The sequence below is a fragment of the Magnolia sinica genome, chromosome 2 (assembly GCF_029962835.1).
Source record: "Magnolia sinica isolate HGM2019 chromosome 2, MsV1, whole genome shotgun sequence".
Classification (NCBI taxonomy): Eukaryota; Viridiplantae; Streptophyta; class Magnoliopsida; order Magnoliales; family Magnoliaceae; genus Magnolia; species Magnolia sinica.
In genome coordinates this window covers 132,507,654-132,527,331 of record NC_080574.1, presented here as the reverse complement: position 1 = coordinate 132,527,331, position 19,678 = coordinate 132,507,654, and the positions used below count along the sequence as shown (strand labels likewise).

At 40.3% G+C, this 19,678-nt stretch overlaps 2 long non-coding RNA genes and 1 other non-coding gene across 6 annotated transcripts; all 3 read right to left on the bottom strand.

Annotated features, from left to right (window-relative positions):
- Positions 1-35: 35 nt before the first annotated feature.
- On the bottom strand, positions 36-7,977 carry LOC131237693 (uncharacterized). Of its 3 annotated transcripts, XR_009167376.1 has the most exons (4): positions 6,895-7,975; positions 6,447-6,670; positions 6,165-6,304; positions 36-697 (listed from the first exon to the last, which is right to left on the bottom strand). It is a non-coding gene; the product is annotated as an uncharacterized LOC131237693 (long non-coding RNA). The 3 variants fall into 3 exon arrangements; XR_009167375.1 differs by having other exon boundaries at positions 36-716; positions 6,165-6,670; positions 6,895-7,977; XR_009167374.1 differs by having other exon boundaries at positions 6,165-6,670; positions 6,895-7,976.
- A 1,751-nt stretch (positions 7,978-9,728) lies between these two features.
- On the bottom strand, positions 9,729-13,796 carry LOC131237692 (uncharacterized). 2 transcript variants are annotated; one of them, XR_009167373.1, is made up of 4 exons: positions 13,201-13,793; positions 11,106-11,213; positions 10,089-10,989; positions 9,729-9,996 (listed from the first exon to the last, which is right to left on the bottom strand). It is a non-coding gene; the product is annotated as an uncharacterized LOC131237692 (long non-coding RNA). The 2 variants fall into 2 exon arrangements; XR_009167372.1 differs by lacking the exons at positions 9,729-9,996; positions 10,089-10,989; positions 11,106-11,213 and adding an exon at positions 12,349-12,930 and having other exon boundaries at positions 13,201-13,796.
- Positions 11,623-11,712, bottom strand: LOC131238251 (small nucleolar RNA SNORD96 family). The gene has a single exon (XR_009167657.1). It is a non-coding gene; the product is annotated as a small nucleolar RNA SNORD96 family (small nucleolar RNA).
- Positions 13,797-19,678: the final 5,882 nt, after the last annotated feature.

Genomic DNA, 19,678 nt, shown 5'->3' with positions numbered 1-19,678 from the left:
CTCGAATAATAAATGGTTGCAAGAGACAAAGGTGTCTCGTCGGTAACTAATAAAGTTAGGACCGGCTAACCTTGATATTTTTATTGTGAGTGAGGATAGTCTGTGCGGATGACTCCAGCTAACAAGACACGCGGGATTTCTCTCCAAATAGATTGCGTGATACACAACATGACTTTTAGATCCACACTGACCATTAATTTTTACAGATCATTCTTAGAGCGAAAGCTCAAAAATGAGTCCCATCCAAATCTCAAGTTAACCACACCAAAAAAAAGTAGCCGAGATTGAACCACTAATGTTGAAACCTTCTTAATGTCTACTGTTAGGTTTATTTGCCATTTAACCTCAACGTAATGTGACGGATCTTGGTGAAGTAAAAAAATAAATATAAACTTGATCAGAGCCTTACGTGGCCCTAAGAAATTTTCAATAGTAGGTGTCCAATTATTACTGTTTATATAGGTGTAGATATAATACAAAAATGACGGTGGGACTCAAAAACAAACCTCTACACGTAAAAGATTATGCTGTGCAGTAAGTAATGTATTTACGAGAGAGAAATCCAACGCATCTTGCTAGCTGAGCGACAAGGAGAAGCAACGGTGCTGGAATTTTTTGTGCCCTCATCACAAACAGTCTCCCCTCATTTTCTGTGGGTGCGGATCGTCTGAAGGTACAGCGAGCTCCTAGCCGCCTCCTATTATTAGTCAAGGTCACTTGTTATGGTGTCCAATGAGGTCAGCAAGAAAAATAAATAATAAAAAATAAAAATACATAATTATTTAAACTTTGGTCATGTACGTATTATTACATCCGTGCACCGCTTTTCCATCCCTGAACTGGATTGCCAAGTACAGGAGGTAGCAACGGATGCACCGCCAAAATGGAAGCCACGGCTTGGCTCTGACGAGTTAAACCAACGCCAACCATACAGCCGGTGTGTGGGCTTTACTAACGTGTATGTGTTTTATCGATGCTGTCTATCAATTTTTCCAGCTCCTTTTAGTGCATGAGTCTAAAACTGATAAAGACCAAAAGCTTCAGTGACCCCATCATAGGAAACATTGGGGATTGAATGGGAAATAATGGGGATTGAATTCTTAATGTTTTTTTATTTTTTTTACACACGCACGCACACCCCCACACACTTACGCCTAGCGGAATTTCACCACCTATGGGTACTCGAACCCTTGACTGGGTGTTGAAACTCTTGAGAGTCTACCACCCGAGGAAGAGTAAAGACCCTTTCATGTTAAAATTTTCTAGGCGACCACTAAAGTTTTGGATTAAGCTGATATTTTTGTTTTCCCTTCATTTAGGGTTATGTGATCTAATTAACGGGTTAGATGGCAAATAAACATTATAGTGGATCCTATGAAGTTTTTAAAGGTGAGAGTTCAATCACCACTGTTTCTTGCTGGGGTGGTCTACCAGACACTTAGAACGCCTCATTTTTTGGCTTATGTGTTGAGATGAGCTATCCAAATAGATGGACGGCATGGATAAAACACATATATCATGGTGGGACCTGCAGAACTTTGACACCAACTAGCTGGTTAGTGGTTGGTCACCACCCAGACGCACCCAAAAACAGATACCTTGAAATTGAGTTGAGTGTAGTAACCAATTCAGAGAAAAGAAATTTTGATGTGATGAAATTCAGTGGGCCCCACCATGATGTATGGGTTAGATCTACGGTGTTCATTCATATATATATATATATATGACCACCTCGCTACTGATGTTGTCAGTATGTAATCCTCAACTAATTAAAAGGGAAGCGCAAGAATCGGACGGGGATTTCTTGCTAAAGCTCCTGCGCTGAAGACTAAAGTAGAGCCCAAGGTGATGTTTATGATAAATTTAATTTGTTTATCTTCTTTTTGAGATCATTTTAGTACTTGAGACCAAAAGTGAACAGTATCCATGAATCAAGTGGGCCACAGTAAAGGTAAAGGTATGTAAAGAAATTTCTACAGTTGAAACCTCCCTAGGTCTACAATGATGTTTACATGCCATCCATACCGTTTAGGATGAATTGAAAACACAAATACTAGCCTGATTCAAAACTTATGTGGCTCCACGAATATATCAAGTGTCTACAGTCAGTCCTCACGTTTTTGGCCCACTCCACTTGAGTCTTGCATCCAGTTCATTTTTTACCCGATGTCCAAAAATGAGCTTAAAAAACAGACAGACAGGGTGGATTTCTAACAAACTTCAAGGTGGCCTACTGAAGTTTTTCCAGTGCAAGAACTTCATGCAAAACAGGAAATCCTACGACCCAAAGAATCCTGTGCCATCGACGCAGAAATTCAACACTCACTTATTGTATATCTACTCTGTTTTTTTAACTCATTTTAAGCACAAACACAAAGCAGATCCAAATCTCATGTGGAAAACATCACATGAAACAGTGGTGACCAACCATTAGAAACTAATTGTGGGTCATAGAAGTTTTGGATGAAGCTCATACTTGTTTTTGCCATTCATCCAGTTCTGTGTGACCTTATCAATTAGATACTGTGGGCATTAAGGTAAGCCCTTGTAAGTTTTAAATGGTGCACATTCAATCACCACTGTTTTCTAAGATATGGTCTACTTAAGTTTGGATCTGCTTCAATTTTTTGGCTCATTCCATAAAATGATATTGAAAAATGGATGAACTGTGTGGATATACAATACATATATCAAGGTAGACCCCACGATGAGGGCCACGTCTACAGAGCAGCTTCGGTAGATCAAGGTGGGCGGATCCCAGCCCTGACTGTGGAGTGGAGCCCACCTTGATAATGAGCCTTACATCCATGCTGTCCATCCATTTTGAGCATGATCCAATTCTAAGGTGGACCATGCCACATAAAAAGTGGTGTTGACCGTTAAAAACTTATTGTTAGCCACGAAAGTTTTGGATCAAGATAATATTTGTACAGTCCTTTCATCCAGGTCTTTGTGACCTTATCAATAGGTTGGATGGCAAATAAACATTCCGATGGCCCCCAAGAAAATTTTAATGGTGGGTATTCAACCACAACTGTTTCCTGTGGTTCAGTCCACCTAAGATTTTGATCTGTGTCATTTTTTGGATCATCCCTAAAATGATTAGTCAAAAAAGATGGATGGCACAGATGTAAGGAACATACGTTACAGTGGGCCCCACCACGAAAATCGATCAGAACCTTCTAAATTCTTGGCCCAGAAGCTTCATACAACGTATCTTGACCGTCCATGAAGATCAGATTGAAGAAAAACTCCTCGATACGAAAAATGCAATTAAGACAGCCCTTTTTCTTCACAGATAAATGTCCAACCTAGATGCTGATGTGGCCTTTGATCTGAAATCCAAACCATTCCTCAGATACGTCATTTGATCACCATTCAATCAAGAAAATACAATTCAAAATCCGCATACCTCAATCAAATAGTTTCCAAGAAACATTTCGTGACTAACATTGTTCCGCGTCAGCTCGACCCTAAACCATTGCGTAGGAGGTTTCTGGGAGTTTGGAATAGAGCAGATAACTTCATAAAATCCCCTCCGAGAGAGAGAGAGAGAGAGAGAGAAAGAGAGAGAGAGAGAGAGAGAGCAACTGTCGAGTCAGTGAGGTTCATTGACTGTGTTGATGCCATGGCCAGTATCTAAGTCCAGCCTCTGGACGAAACAGAGAGAGAAAGAAAAGAAAAGAAAAGAAAAGAAAAGAAGAGGAGGAGGAAGAAGAAGAAGAAGAGAAAGAAAGAGAAAAGGAAATCAGCAACGAGTTGTGCACTGAGTCGACTCAGGGCTGTGTTGCTAAAGACCGAGCGGGTTTAGGTCGAGCCGAATCCAGCAACGCTGGAAATTGTTGTTTGGAAGGCCATGAGTTCGAAAGAAACCGAGTTCAGCCTATGGTGCAACCGAGTTGAACTGAGTCGAGCCGAGCTTGAATTAGTCTAACATGTGAGTGTCTTGTTGTTCTATTTTTATGATTTTGTATTAAATCCTGTTCAATTTCAATATCTTAATATTATTCTTGTTTAAACCTAGATCTAAGACCAAAATCCTAAATCTACACGATTAAAATCTTAATTTTAATCCTAACCAAGTAAAGTGTGTAGTGTATTGACGCAACCAGAGTGATTTTTGAAAGGTGGTAACCTATGAAATGTGACTTGGACTTGATGGACAGTTCAGATTGATCGATTATATTATCCAAGGGTTCCAAATTAAGCAACTAGAAGCATTATGACTTGTAGTTCTCGGTGAGCACTGCGGCATTTCACATAAATTGAAATTCTTGTCTTTTCTAACCATTAGATGCCAAATCTATCATCAGGCTTAAAGCCAAAAAAAATCAGGCTGACCAGTAATTTAAGTGGGCCCTACCAAGGGAAACAGTTAGGAGATAGACGTCCACTCTTGGTTTTTATGGGGCTCGCCCGGGTGATTATATGCAATCCACTGTAACCATTAGATGACACAATAAAACTTAGGCATTGGACCTAAAAATTAGGGTCATTTGTGATTCAGGTGGGCCACACTAAGAGAAACAATTTAGAAGGTGAGTGTTGCCTTTTATATTATTTCAAATCATGTGGTGCACCTGAATCGCAGATAGGATTAAGTTTTTTTTTTTTTTTTTGCATAACATAGGGTGTTTCCCCTTATGGTCATGGTGGATTTCGCATAAATACTACAATGGAACCAGTATTAATTAACATTAATTAATCATTATTTAAATTTCAATTTCTAAGCAGGAAGGACCCTTTTTTTTCACACGCACACACACCCCACACACTCATTCCGTAGTGGGATTTCACCACCTATGGGTGTTAGAACCCACGTTAGACCTGGGGTATAGTTCAACACACGCATGTGCACGCGCGCGCACACACACCCCTGTATATGGGAAATCGTATTGTAAGGTTGACCTCATGGGAGCTTCCCATGAGGCCAAGCTCCATGGGGCCACCATGATGTGTGATGTACACCCACACTGTGCTTTTGGTAGGTCCTCTCTAGGTCATGGGATGTACTAAAAAATAAGCTGTATCTAGAACTTGGGTAGTCCACACCATCTAAAAGCACTCGGTGGGGCTCACCTGAATTTTAGAACGGCCTGAAATTTGGTATGACCCCTCATCCAAGTGGGGGACACATAATGGATACGCTAGATGTCTAAACCACATTTTACGAGGCCCTTTATATGATCAAGAAGGTTTCAATAGGTGGGCATCCAAGCTCAACTTTTGTTTGTGGTGTGGCCCGCCTAAGTCATGGATTGGCGTGATTTTTAGGTCCATAGTTCAACATGAAAGTGTGCAGCTGATTGATGGGTTAGATGCCCTTCAAACATCACAATGCAGCCCACAAAGCTCAACCTCATGTGAGCTTCCGGGGAGGTCGAGCTCATAGTACATATAATGAGAAACTCTCTAGTTTAACCGTTGAACTATACAACCACTTCAATTAGTGGCGATTAATTAATGTTATTGCTAGTAACAAATAAGTGGTATGAAATAAAAATTGGTGTTATAAATGTAATAAATAAATATAATAATAAATGCAAAGTATATATGGTGTTTTTTTCAAGTTATAAAATAATTCTTTTCTACATGGTATTAATTTAAATTAACAAAATCTAAATGGGTTAAACCTGAGGTATGGTCTATCCAATTAATTGGACTTGAAAGTATCTCTTATAAAATATCTTATTTATTCTAGCAATTGAATAAGCTTTCTCAAGTCATAGAAGCCATCCATTAAGTGGGCCAACCATATAAGAACTCTTATATGATCCAAATTAAGTAGAAACCTATAACTAAAGACCCGTTGGGTACCCTACCCCACAAGACCCAAATTCAGTTAGGCTGGATATAGGCAGCACAATAAAACGGGAATTTACCGGCGGTTTTAACTAGGCAAAAATGAGGATTTAACGGCGGTCAAATAACCGCCGGTAAAAGTTGCGTCGGTAAAGGCTTTTCTAGCGTTTAAGGACCTTAACTTGCGGTTGTACTAGACGCCCCTAAATCTAAGTTTTTCAGAAATTGGTCAAAGGCTACGGGTTAAACCGTAGCCATACGGCATATCTTTCTCATAAATTTTATTTTATTATTTAAAAAAAAACAAGAAGAAGAAAAGGAGACGTGGTTTTCTGATATATTGAAATGAGAGATCTACAAACCTCTTCAGCAGTAGATCTTGGGAATAAGGATGAGCTTAGAGGAAGAGGTGCCAATGCAGGTGCATGAGCACAAGGGATCTGGAAATCCTTCACTACTAATGGCTTATGACTGCTTCCACTCCTGCTAACAAATTTATTCCCTGTTGGCCAAAAATTTATAGCATTATAATAGTGAGACCTAAAATAGTATTTGGCATGGCCCACTAACTTTCACTGATGATCAGACAGATCAATTTCAAGTATCTTTAAATCCTTCACTCCTCTAATTTGTATAACCATGACCTGGAAATAACTGCTTCAGGTATGCCATGAGGCAGATGCTTCAAGATTGTTGTCCTGCATGAAGATGCCAATGGCTTTTGTTGTCTCCAGTATGCAGTTATATCAGACATCAATCATGTCGCACTAACTAGGCTAAAGGATATTTTTGATAGACACATTTTCATAAAGCTGAACAAAGCCAAGTCGATCTCCTCCTGACACTGGTCTTCAGGCCCCATATCAGCCTATCATGAGAAAAGAAAAAGAAAAAAAAAAAAAAAAGAAAGAGACAAAAAACTCTAATCAGTTATTAAGGAATTACAGTATATGTGGCCTGCATATCCAAATTTAACATCAATTAAGCTAACTGCCATAATTGAGGAATTACAAGATATGTGGCCTGCATCTTTGCATGGTATACACAAGCTTTCAACTCAGACAAGCGGGTTATGTGGATTAGAATCCATACCTTTGATCAATTTTACCCATCAACAATTGGACTATGCCTTAAAAATCCCACTGATAGGGCAATCTTAATCTACCAATTTGTAGCCTATAGAAGCAGTTAAGAAGAGAAATTGAACAATGGTCCATATTCAACTGAAAAAGATCCAATGTGAGAGATTTTTTGGGCATTCTCCATCCACGGTGAGACTCAACAGCCCAATAAATAGATTGTTGAAATGTGAGACCCACTTTTCTGGCATGGAATTCAAAATGGTTACTTAAAATAAAATACATGACTAGCCAAATAGGAACAATGAGACTCATAAACCGGATCATGGAAGAAAAGATGATAGGATTCAGCAACAATTACAGCACATGCATCACGAGGATCTTTAAACTTTGAAACCTGAAAATTTAATCATGAAATAAGGTGTAAAAGAAGAAATCATAGAATAACTATAGTAGAAGAAATAAGAAGATCAATGCATAGAACAAAACCTTTATTATCAAAAGTAGAGCATCCAAGCTTGAAATGAATATTTTTAAGTAAATGTCTTACAAAAGAACCCATGTGAAGTAAATGTGCCATCCATGTTTATGAAAATGGACCTGAATATCCAACGAGATGAGAATCCCTCTAATGTAAAAGATATATGTTGTATTCAAAATTATATTCAGGAAATAATTTGAGAAGGAAAAATGTATTGAATCATTCAACAAGCATTAACGTACCAGCCTGCAATTGGTTGAAGATGTTTACCAAATTTCTGTCAACCAAGGCCTTTGCATCTTTCAGCACTTCTGCATCTTTCTAATTAACAACCTAGATAAATCAACTACCAGCATCACAGCATTAAAGACAACCAAATTAAAGGTAATGACAATCACAATCTAGCAAGCTTTTGGCACTATCAGTTCTACCACATAAATAGAAAATCACACTTAAATGCACTAATGACATCATTGGGCTAATGCTGCCAAAATCAAAGACACATTTGACACTTGCAAAAACAAGTTGCAGCAGGCAGCAATGACAGTCCAAGACTGGACAGAGGGATTGGAACAGAGCATACTGCAAAAAAGAGTCTTCACCTCAGAATTGCATTTTAAAAACCTTGCAAAATGGGGATTTAGAATACACTCAAATCCCAAAAACATTATTGGCAGGAAGATATGGTGAATTCCATCACGTTATTCATAGAAATAAATGAAACGAAAAAGAAATAAGGAGCACATCATAAACTTCTGGGATCTTGGGTGATTTGATCCTCACCGTAATAGTAGGTAGACAGAATAGTGATCCTCTCAGTCAGCTGAAAATGAAAGAACCATCAGTTCCAATGTTTTGAATGGACAAAAAACTCTAATCAGTTATTTAACTGTTGAAATTATTAACTTATTAAACATACATGAAGCAATGAAATAATCAAGTACAGAAACAAAATTCCAAACCCAAGATAAACTACAAATAATAATTTTGAATCTACATAGCATATAAACAAGTGTTGCTGGGATCCGCAACAAAGTCCGACAGATCAGGATTTTTGTAGGATATAACACATACATCAATCCATCACTGGCCTGAAAATAGAAAACTTTATAATCAACATTCCACATTTTACAAGACTAACCATTTAACTGGTGAATTTATGAGCTGGTATAGCATATCTACCTACTTTCTGATCAGAGTTAGGGATGGTGAAGATCCTTCTTCTTTCAAATTTGTTGAGCTTGCAGCAGGGAGTTCACTTTCCTCATTCTCACTATTGTTAAGACAAATGGATAAGGATCAGTTCTGTATTCATGTAGCTAATAGAAGTAGCATAAACACAAAACTACACAGAAATTAGTAAAAGACAATTTGTCAAATTGGACCATAAGCTCATTTTATGAGGAAAATATAAGCTTATCTTGTAAATCTTGAGATATATTGTCATAATCACATCATCCACAAATTCAAGGGATATATTTACATGTAAACAACAACCAACTCATTTTGATTTCATTTTTAAGTGCTACGAAACTGAGGATGTGAACCTCATATTTTTCTTTAGCCTTTTTGGGACTGTTTCATTGTCCTGATTAAAACTCAGATTCTTAAAGTGAAGAGTCTGAAGACCATCCTAGGGAAGGTGATAAGATCAAAATTTATTCTTGGCATCACATAGTTGATCTTATCCTCATCCCCACTGCTCTTACTGATCACACCAGCAAGAGTACTGCAATGAATAAACTCATTAAGGGAACAAAATCCCATTGTGCATGTAAGTTGGGGTATGGATTCTTCACTATGAAGAGATGTTCTGCATATAAGGTAAAGTTTAGGTTCGGTCGGGTTGAGGATTTTCAACTTACACTATGCTGTGGAGAAGGAACAGTTGGACATTTTGAATTATGTTATGGTAACTTGATCTCCACTTCTTTCATATCACAGACACCTGATTCTTTCCATTCATGCAAGCATTTATCGAGCTCTGCTCCGTTGCAAGCACCAAGGTATCAAATCCATCATTTGACTAGTAAACAGTTTAACCTGCATTTTGTAGACATTGTAAGGCATCACACCACAAACATTTGAGTTTATTAAAAAGTTGGAGGAAAACTGATATAAAATCCAACATGTACTGTCAAAGAGTATTTTGTTAGCTGATTAGTTTAATCCATCACTGTTAGTAGCACTGGAATCAGTGATGTAAGTACCTTTTCTTTTGGTAGAGCAATGAAAATAGACCATTGGTAAAATGAAGGTGAAAAGGATATCTCAAAGTGTATTCCTTCACTAGAAGTTTTAACTAAATTTGTTTTGTGCAAACAACTGAGGACAAGATTTCATCAAAAAACTCACATACATCTCTGTTTTAGATGCTCCATTTCCAATAGGTGGGAGATCTCCAATTGTATCTCTCACGGTTATTGCAAGGAAGGGTGCCCCTCCAGCTATACTCCTGACGGCAGCATATTGTACATCCCCTGGTAATGTGATTTTCAGTTATGGGCCTGCAAAGACATGCATTGGCTATGGCCACTCTGGGAGTGTCTCTTCTGGAGAAGCTACCCATATGAATGCTCGTTTCCTAGACTGAGAAACACCAAATGCTCCAGCCTTTAGAACACCAAATCTCACCTAAAAAGGCACACACAGAAATTATATAGCTGCTTTACAAGAGAAAAAGAAGAAGAAGAAGAAGATCCCAAGTACATGCAAAGGGACAATACCTGATAACCCATTTCAAGAAGTGAAGCAAGCGTTAATCAGAATGTCTGCCCTTTGTTAAAAGAAACAAAATTCCTCACGTTTTCTAAAAGAAAAAACTTCGGCCGGAAGTAATCGGCAAAGGACAAAAATGGGTACACTGGAAAATAAGCCTTGTGAGGGAATAAAAAGCTTACTTCATTAATTCAAATTCACCATCAGGTGGCACAAAACTAATAGTCATTTTCGAGTTAAACCTTGTCATCATACATTGATGGAAAGTAACATCAATGAGCTCAATCGTCTTTCCACTAAAAGAAGTAGAGCATCTTTCAAGGCCAAGTCACCAAAAGAATTAGGAGAACCTAGCAATTATCAGTTTGTAGCTAAAATAGACCACATATAACAGAGAGGTAATTGCAAATTTTAAGAAAAATAATCCCTTCAAAAACCAAGTTAGAACACTTATTGTAGAACACGGAGAACAAGCACTGCACTAGTCAACCAACAAATGTATGTAGCAAAGCTAAAAACTAAACTTTTATTATTAAGCACACTTTACACTCACTTGCAAATCTACCACAATAATAGGAAATGGGAACTAAAACTTTACCAAAAATCAGGTGTTTAACCACACAAATTCCGTCAAGCAGGCAAACAGTCTCAAAAAACCGAAGGGCTAACAAGCCACACAACCCCAAAAAAATAAAGCAAAAAATGGAGGTTTCCATTCAATTGTTTCTTGCAGCATAAGAGAAAATGGATAACATAAGTTCTGTGGCAAGTATGTAACTAAGCATCTCTCTCTGACTAATGAAGAAACTGTAGACGATATCAAGGATGAGGGAGCAAATAACTTGAAAATTGCATCATTGATTGATACATGCAGCATTTCATATATGACATGGATGCTTTCCAAAATTCCTGTGAAATTCAGGAAAAAAAATCTAAATTTTCCCCAAAAAAAAGCCCCTTCTCTTAAAAAGCTTCAAAACCATTGTCCTACAAGGGACCATCCACCTCCAGAGCCATGAACAGACCTGAACAAGGAGAGAAGGCCTAGCTTTGCCAACTTCAACTGCTCTTGGGAGTAGTTAATAAACTCTAAAAGATTAAAAATCCATTGTCCTTACACAAATGTGCAAGTCCTGAAACATGGAAAATATCAAACTAATCATAGCATTTTTTTAGGTAAGTTAGAATTGTGCTTTGACTTAATGAGTACATTGGGAAATAAGCCACTTCCAAAATACCCACCAATATAGCTTCTCCAATTTTACCAATTATAAAGGTAACTCTTTAGAATTTTAAGAAACAAAACTATGTGAGATTACTTCAGGATCATTTGAATTGGGGGCATCTAGATGCACTAGATATTTCAATTACCAGGTATTGCAATGCCTGGATGGTGTAACTGCTGGCAATTATAATGACACAGTGTTTTTTCTAACACACTAACATCCACCAAGGGCTGGATGTTTCAAACAGACTAATCAAACATATTGAAAATTAATGAAACAGAAACTATAGTACAAGCTTTACAATCAATAAATTGAAAGGCCTCAAAATTGTAGAATAACAACAAGGCTTCAATGCCATTCAGTCCCGAAAGGTGGTATTTTTGTAAATGGATATCATCACTGGCCAACAGCTCAAAGCTTTCAAAGGGTCGAGATCTGACAAGGATTTAATATCACATGACTAAACATATATTTTATATGACCTCATATCATAATTAAATTGTGAGAAATTATATGGTTCCGGTCAGTGCAAGAAATACGATTTTTAAAATCTTGAGATACCATCACAAGATTTTCAAAAACTCACCAGATTCTAAATATCACATTCCTATGCCAACATTAACATGAGAAATAGTAAAACATTACAGGCTTATTATACAAATATATAAATATATATTTAAATTTTAGATGTATAAGAAACTCTTAAAATATTTTTTCTTTGAGATTTTCCAGATAACATTCCAAAAAAAAAAAAAAAACCTCTGGAGAAAATCTCCTCTGAACTTTCAGGGCCAAGAAACATCATCAATCATGTGACTCATCAAAAAATATAATAATAAATCAGAAAGATATGAAAAATGGTAATACAAACTCAACATGAATGACACTTGTAGTAGAAAACAGAGGAAGTGTAAGTGCAGCATGAAAAGCTGCAAACATAACATAAAACAATGGCTTTCCGATATAAACACATAAAACTTGTAGTAGAAGACAGAGGAACATTGTGGGGATGTTCTATGCGCAATGAAGCCAAAATATGAACTATTTAGACCACCTAAGGTGGATCCCACATTTATAGGGCCAAGCAAATGTCAATTGAACATTTTATATTTCCTCTTACATTCCCACAAGAAGTAGAACCATAAGAAAATTAAACCTTTGAGAATAAATATAGCTAAGGTCTGCTAGTCCTTTTTGACAAACATAAAAGAACCAATGACAATTCTATGACTCCATTACAGTTGGCACTTGGCAAGATCTGCTAAATATCCTTTTCTGTTATTCCTCGCTGCTGCTTTGACGGCACTCTGCTTTCAGATTCCACCATCAGGTTGAGCTCCACTCATCAAAGTGGCAGCAACACATCTCACATCTGACCCCCTTCTATTACTGTCTTTACAGTAAAAGCTAGCTCCAAGTAACAACAAAAAGGGTCTGTCATGTCCCTCCTAACCACCTTCTCACCTGACCAAATCATCCCTCCCAGTTTTGGTCTTGAAATGACTGCTCTCGAGCTTGAGCGCCTATTCAAATAGTTGGAGGAGATTCTCACCTCCTCCCATGGCTCTTTGACCCTTCCCATCCCTCCCTTATCCCCAGCTTCTCTTGTCATCCCCCTGTGCATCTATGAAAAAAAAAAAATTCCTCTCTTTCATCACATTACAACACGTTTAACTCATCCAAACAATAGATGCCTAAAAGCTACCAAAGAATCAGAATATCTACAGCCCAAAAAAGGGGGAAGGACAATCATCTGCCCTAATCCAATATAAAAACTAAAGAAACCCTAGAACTCAGCTATGAACAACACAAAAATCTGCATTTCAAATAGATGAATCCAAACGAAAGTCAAATCTACAAAATCAAAAATGGGATTCGGATTTTCAGAACTTACTTCAACAGATCTTGAAGATTGGGAGATTCTTCTATTGGTGGAGAGTCCTTGAAGGAGATGCAAGACGCTTTGGGACCTAAGATCCGATTGATGTCATCATGGTTATAGAGCTCGTAGTCAAATCCCTCAGGGACCTTGAAAAAAAAAATCATATATCCATCTTGGACGATAATCGGATGGTATGGCTAGAAGAAAGGCTTCCATATCTCCAAGAAATCCAAGTTCCTGATGGTGGGGATGATGATGTTGAGCTCGTCTTTGAGTAGAGGAGTAGAAGGCACGGCCATGACGGAGGGGAGAGAGAGGGAGAGAGTTGGGGGCCGGGAGAGATTGGTCGAAAACAGGGGTAGGTTTATTTTTATTTTTATTTATAAGGATACTTTACCAGCTTGTAGTTTTAATTAGTGCCAGCAAAGGATCTCCTGCCGGCAAAGGATCTCCTGCAAACATTGGCGATACCCGGTTTTCTTGTAGTGAGGTATACTACATGACCCAACCTGTTGACAGCCCTAATTACTTTACCCAAACAAAATCTATGCTTTTAAAGAAAGGCCTATCATAAAAATATTTGGGCACCAAAAAGCTTACTAGACAAAGTTTAGTGTTTTACCTCATTTACATCCAATTCAGTCCCTAAACCCATTCTATCCACAACAATGCATTCCTTCACATCTTTAGGCGATTTGTCCATTGAAGTATGGAGCTGATCCCATTCATGAGCAAGGTACGTGTCGATACCAAAACCCTTGTCTAAGATCAAAGCTTTCCATGTGGTTGGAAATACTTTATAGATCTTCTATATAAAAAAAAAAATCAGGCAGTTTCACAACTCTAGTGAGCCACATAAGGATTTAGGTGGCTCCTTTATAGGCCACAAATCTAAAAAGGTGTATCCCACGTGATATAAATATTAGATCTTTTACATGTGCTCGTGTTCTTATATGTTAATGGGCAGTGTTCTTACCACCACTGATTGCAATCTCAATATTTAAGTACTACACCACTAGACAAAGAGAAAACATAATCTTTGATAAATATTTTTTTAATCAAGTTCTCTTATATAGTTTACATTCACAAAGTTAATTAACTCTAAATGTTTATCACTATAACAAATAACTACCTTAGAAGTACCTTTCACGTAATGAAATATCTATTTCAACTTCCCTATTTGAATTGGTTGGGTAGCACACGGGTTAACTAAGACCTGAACCGCATCCCACTCAGTTTGGCTCAAAATTCGGTCATTGGTATGTGTGCATAGTGTCAAGTGTGCCAGAGCCTTTTATAGCTCAATCCAAACTAAATACTTATGACCCCAAGTGTCGACATAGAAAAGAGACGGTGAGCAGTCCTCTATGACCAAGAATCAATGCAATTCGCCCGTCTATTCAAACACTTGTAAATGAAATTAGATGATTTGCAAAGGAAATGGTTCTTTATTTTAATGAGTTCTTTTTATTTTTCAGTCGTCATTTCTCCCCTGTAGTAACAAAGATAACCCAATTTGCGTAAAGTGAGAGTATAAGGAACTCAGTTGCATTAATTGAAATAGAAATAAAAAACTCACAAAAGTTAAAAATAAAAACTTACAAAAGTATTTATTAGTAATCCAACTTTTGTGGTGTATATGGCAAGGCCCTATATTTAAGTATTCCTTAGTTTAGTGACTTGGCATAGACGAAGGTAAATACAATACTGAGAAAGAAAAGAAAAAGTCATCCTTGTGACCTAACACTCGACGTAAATAGAAGAAAATTGTGTTATTCCTAATCTAGGTCGATTTAGCGTAGCAATATAAATGGAGTCTGGGTACTTGACCCTTGAACCACACCACTCTATACCATGGCACCTGCGTACTCCTGTTCCAGATATCCTCCCATGCTCTACTAACTGAGAATGTACCATTGGGGGACCCCAACCACAACATCTTGGGTCTACCATCACCTCCTACAGATATCATCTTTCCCCGAGCTATGTCTCTTAGCTTCAGAATTTTCCTCCAAGCCCATGAGCACTCCCCTGGGTTCTTGAGTTCCTAGAAGTCCCTTTTTTTAATGAGGTAACTCCGTACCTAACTAGACCAAATTGATTGGTCGCTGGGAGTTCGAGGATCAGACCTTCGTCCCATCCAGAACTCGATCTACGGCAGAATCTCAACAGTCCATAGGCACTTAAGGCAAGGGTCGTGATCGGCAGAAGGGGCAATCACCCTCTACCTGCTTCCATTGGGACTTCATTCCGCAACCCAGGGGAAGTGGACTGCCATTACGCCTTATCACGGGAGGCTGAGGTATTCTGGTAACCTATTGGGATGGCCTTGACCTCCTTTTCCCCTGCACACCCTACCCTCTCACGTTAATCCCATGAGCCTCTTATCCATTCCCATTCGATCATGGTGGGGGAGCAAGTCAAAATAGAAAAAGTCACATTGGGTTTAGGGTGCTAGAGCCAACCGGCATTACGGAAAAGAGTTCAAGAAGAGCCAAAATCCTTCAGCTTAAGGCTCGCCCCTGTAGCTGTTGGGCTTATGCACTCCACTCGCTAGAAAAGATTGGACTAAAGAAAGATTTTTATAAATTAGCAACCCACCCTATCCAAGTAGTGAAGAACTAACTGGTTGGTTAGTTGTTGACCAACAGAAAGCAGGGGAGAAAGGAAAGAAAGATGCACAAATCTAAAAGGAGTCAATGATGGGGAGTATGTTCACTCAATCCCGCTAGAGTAGGTACATTAATGAGGTACCTCTCATCCTAGCTACCTCGCTCCAGGGATCCTAGGCCAAACCAACCCAGGGCAGGAGGGCGTCCCCCAAGATCGACAACCGGGAGGCCCTGGAAGAAGAGTTCCCGCTCGTCCTCGATGTGCGTGATCTCGACAGAGGGGTCTCTTTGTTCCGGGCCCCCGATATGGCTGCTGTAGACAGAGCAGAAATCGAGAATCTGCAGAAAATGTTTAAGGATTTGGAAAGACACGGTGTAAGATCCATGTCCTAGTCTATACCGTTCTGTTGGCTTCCGCGGTTCTTTTGGTTGAATTCTGGCAACCCTCGACCCGTATCCAACATTTGCGCCCGATCCTAAACTGGGTCCCGCATATTAAAGTCGTCTCGAACCGAAACTTGTACCCTAGCAACTGCGCCGTCGCCGCGGTTCCAACGTCGCGAGTCGCGCATCGAACCGATACCCAGGCTAGAAGTTGCGAGTCTGCATTCATTCTGAAGAAACGCCACGCATTGCGAACTTCAAGGGAATCTCTACGATATGTCACATCAAATCAAGTCAAGTACACCACCTTACCTCCATACCACCTCACCCAATAACAAGTACAAGTGGCCTCTCTCTCTTTTCCCACAAGTCAACCCTCTCTCTCCCCTCACCACTCCTCTTTTACAAGTTTTCAAATAAACTCATCCCTCTTTACAAAATTTTCAAACCAAACCATACCCCTCCATCTCCTTTCCTTACAACCACCACATCACCCCCTCCATATCATCCCATCCTCTCTCTCTCTCTCTCATTTCTCAAACCTCCCAAGCAACCCCACACGTCCAAGCTTCTCTCTCCCAAGCCAAGTGTGGCCCACCCTCTCATCTCTCATCCTCACCATCGAAACTCCATCATCCACCGTTGGAGGTTGATCATAGGAGCTAAGGAGGCTAAGGAAGCAAGCAGAAGGCCGATAGGTGGGTGATCCACCGTTAATTCTCTCTTTAAGGGGGCCCACTTATGATGGGACCTACTTGATGTATGTGTATGTGATTAAAGAGGGGCCCATAGTGGCAGGGTCCCTCCACTCCACTGATCTCTCTCTCTCTCTCTCTCTCTCTCTCTCTCTCTCTCTCTCTCTCTCTCTCTCTCTCTCTCTCTCTCCTTTCATTATGATGGTGTAGATCCCACCAATATGTGTTATATCTACCCCGTCCATCAACATCAGACGGTGTGGCCCACCCTATTACAGGTGATGATCCACACCATCCACTGTTTAGATGGACCCAATACACCCTTCTTTCTATATATTATATTTTATATGTATATATATATGATATATATAATATAATATATATTGTATATATATAATATAAGATATATATTATATATGTATATACATGCAGGTGGGCCACGTGCATGTGGAGCCCCACCATGATGCCTGTGTTTGCACCGTCCAACGTCCCTGGACGCTGGACATGAGTTGGCTAATATGGAGTGCATGTACTGACGTGGGTGTGTACTAACAAAGCCATAAAAAAAATTTACTTTTGGGGTGGGCTGCTCATGTAGGCCCCACCTTGATGTATGCATATAATCCAAGCCGTCCATTCCGTTCCCCAGCTCATTTTAGGCGTTGAGCCAAAAAATGAAGCTGATCCCATTTTTTGGCGGGCCATACCATAGGTAATAGTGGTGTTTACCATTGAAAATCATCTGGATCTTTTTACTCACCAAAAACAGGCCGCATATTGGACTCATTTGGTCGATCTTGGACCGTGGAATCTAATGGCTGGAGTGGATTTGGTGATGGTGTTCTTGTGATTATTGTTCGTGGGTTATGCTTTTGGTTATGCTCATTACAAATCAAACTGACATTAGAAATCCTCCTTGTAGGATCCCAGGATCAGAACCTGGTAAATGGGTGCCGGGAGCCGAGAATGAGGTTATACGGAGGCTGTCGGCGCCGGATTCGGCGATCGAAAGTTTTGTGAGCCCGGTTTCTAAGTTTGGGGCATGACAAAAGTTGGTATCAGAGCATAACTAGGGAATAACCAAGAACGGCATCACATGTTTACTATGAGTTTAGGACAATTAAGTTCCGAGTGCGAAACCTTTCGATTGAGTTCCCTAACGTGTGATTCTCAAGGTTGATTGGTGTCATTGTTCTTTCCTATAGGACATGCCACCCAGGAGAGCGACCCAAGTGCACCCCACTCCACCACCTGAGGCTCCAGCTTTACCACCTGCGCTTCCCGTTCTACCGCCAGAGATCCCTGCTCTCTTGCCTGAGGATGACGTTCCTCCACCTGATGCCGGTGCGGATCCGACTGTGCCTGTGATGTTGCAGGCTGTGACTGCTGCGCTTCAGGGGCAGGGCAAGCACCCAATTATTTCTCCAACCCAGGCCGAACAGGAGCGCGCAAGCGCCCTTCTTCGTGAGTTCCGACAGCTCGATCCTCCGCGTTTTCAGGGCGAGCCAGATCCGTCTGTAGCCGAGAGATGGCGCTCCGATGTGGAGAAGATCTTCGATACCATGTTATGTTCTACCGAGCAGCGAGTCTGGTTAGTAGTATTTCTTTTCCAGGGTGAGGTCGAGCACTGGTGGATCTCTATTACCCGTGTTGCAGGACCTGATTATGTCTAGACATGGGAGGACTTTATCGACCGATTCGAGGAGCAGTACTTCCCTGACCACATTCGATGTCAGAGAGCGCTGGAGTTCGAGACCTTGGTGTAGGGAGATATGTCAGTAGCACAGTACGTGGCCCATTTTGTGGCGCTATCGAGGTTCACGCCTTATATGGTTGATGATGAGGGGCGGAAGGCCCACCATTTCAAGAACGACTTACGTTACAGTCTTTGAGGCCGTGTGATTACTCACGAGCTCTCGACTTTGCACGCAGTAGTGCGGAGGGCTCAGATTTATGAGACTGAGTAGGCCGACGGGCAGAGCAATCGAGATTAGAGGAGAGGTCGGAAGAGGCAGGCCCCCTCCAGTAGCTCCCACCAGCATCGACACCCACAAAGGTATAGGAGCCACCCACCTACTGGAGCACCAACAGCGCCTCCAACGCCACCCCAGCAGCCATTTGTAGGGACTTATTTTAGATGCGGTGAGACAGGGCACCGCCTGTCTAAGTGCCCTCGCCGTCATCTGCAGCAATTGAGAGGGCCACAGCAGCCTCCAGCACAGCAACGACCTCAGCAGCAGCCTCCAGTACAGCAGCAACCCCATTAGCAGCGACCGCAACCCCATCAGTAAGTACGCCTTACTAGTCCGTAGGTGAGTCAAAAAGTCTACAGTGCTCATTTCGGTCAACTCTCCATCATCATTCTTTCGCCTTCTTAGTCCCTTGACGAGGCCGTGTGTTTTTGTAGTTGCTTCTACTCCTGCACCCCTTTTTAAAACTCTGCCCCGCCCTCCCTATAGTTGGAAGTTGATTTGGTATCTCTCCAGCAGATGGAAGAGCGAAGCCATGCCTTATCACCTGGTAATAGCAGTTGAACCGTTTAAGATGTGGAGTCTGGACAGACTCATTCAACCAGGAGCAAACACATTCTAGTTTGCGTGGAGTGATCCAGGGCCGCATCCAAGCTATAATAAGATTCATATCGCTTAGAGCCACGAGGTGCGAGCCATTTCATCGACTTCTTCGCAAAGATGCCGACATTTGAGTGGAACCAGGAATGTCAAGAATCATTCGATGACGATTAAAAAATCTTTATAGAATCGGTTCTGCCAGTCCCTGGCCGACCGTTGTTGCTTATCC